We start from the raw sequence: 1,218 nt of genomic DNA, 5'->3' as shown, positions 1-1,218 counted from the left end.
TTTGTTAATTAAAAATCGAGTTCGTATGGATTCGTTTCCATAACAACTTCAGAATAAATTTTCATTGTTTTTTATTTTCCGGCACTGAAAAGACGCAAAAAATTTACTCCGCGTTTTCAAAATTAAATTAACTAAATTTCCAGTGATTATAACTTTTCTTTTGAATATAAAAAAAGTAAATTAAAATGGGTTGCGGACCTTGCTGTGGTAGCTGCTGCTCTCCCTGTTGTGGACCTTGCTGTGTACCTTGTTGTGCACCCTGCGTTTATGTACCTTACTGCTGCGCACCCTGTTGTGCCCCTTGCTGTGGACCATGTTGTGGTTCTTGTTGTGGAAGCTGTTGTGGCGGGGTAAATATTATTTCATTGAAATAAAATACACCATTTCACACTTATAGAAAACTATTCAGTTGCTTTTATTTTTTCCGAAAAGGGTTTTAAAACAATTGTTTGATAAAAATCATACACGTTTAATTTCATTAATATAATTTCTTACAGTGCTGTTAACCTTACCCGAGTATGTTTTGGAAGAGTTCCAGCAACCTATGTTTTCGAAAAAATACCACCCAGGACACAAGATTAAACTCTGTTGAAATGTTTTAATCAATCATAAAGTGTAACTTATCCGCCCATTTAAAAAAAAATAAAAAACCCTACAATACAACGTTTGAATGAATTGAACTTACCCATATTGTGGAATCATAATTTATTGGAATTGTATATTTCATTACCAGTCCAGCAAATGAGCTTTTTCCATGTGCGCGCTTCGCCTCTCACGGGAACTCGTGGAAGCACGGAAAAAGCCCTTCTGGACGTGCAATGAACGATATTTTTCATTATACCATTCTGAAAACAGAAAATTAGCATTTTTGCTGAATTATTCAAAATACTGTCATCTACTGTCATGCAATCGTTCTGTGTTTCTAAAGGAAATAAACAATATTTCATCTCAGCCATAGACAAGATACTCTATGATATGATTTTCAGAATGGTATAATGAAACAAATTTTACCGGCAAAAGATTGAGATATTCCCACATTTGCAGAATAAATATACTATATATAGGTACTTATAAACTTCTTGCCCTCTTTTTACAAATGAGCCATAAATTTCCATCAAACATCTATAACATTCTCACTCTCACTATAGTTTATTCATTTATAAAAGAGAATTTGGCTACAAGATGTGCTTGAAACATATAATTAAGCACATTCTCAAA

Source organism: Coccinella septempunctata, chromosome 5 (assembly GCF_907165205.1).
Source record: "Coccinella septempunctata chromosome 5, icCocSept1.1, whole genome shotgun sequence".
Taxonomy (NCBI): Eukaryota; Metazoa; Arthropoda; class Insecta; order Coleoptera; family Coccinellidae; genus Coccinella; species Coccinella septempunctata.
Note: the sequence above shows the minus strand (reverse complement) of the source record.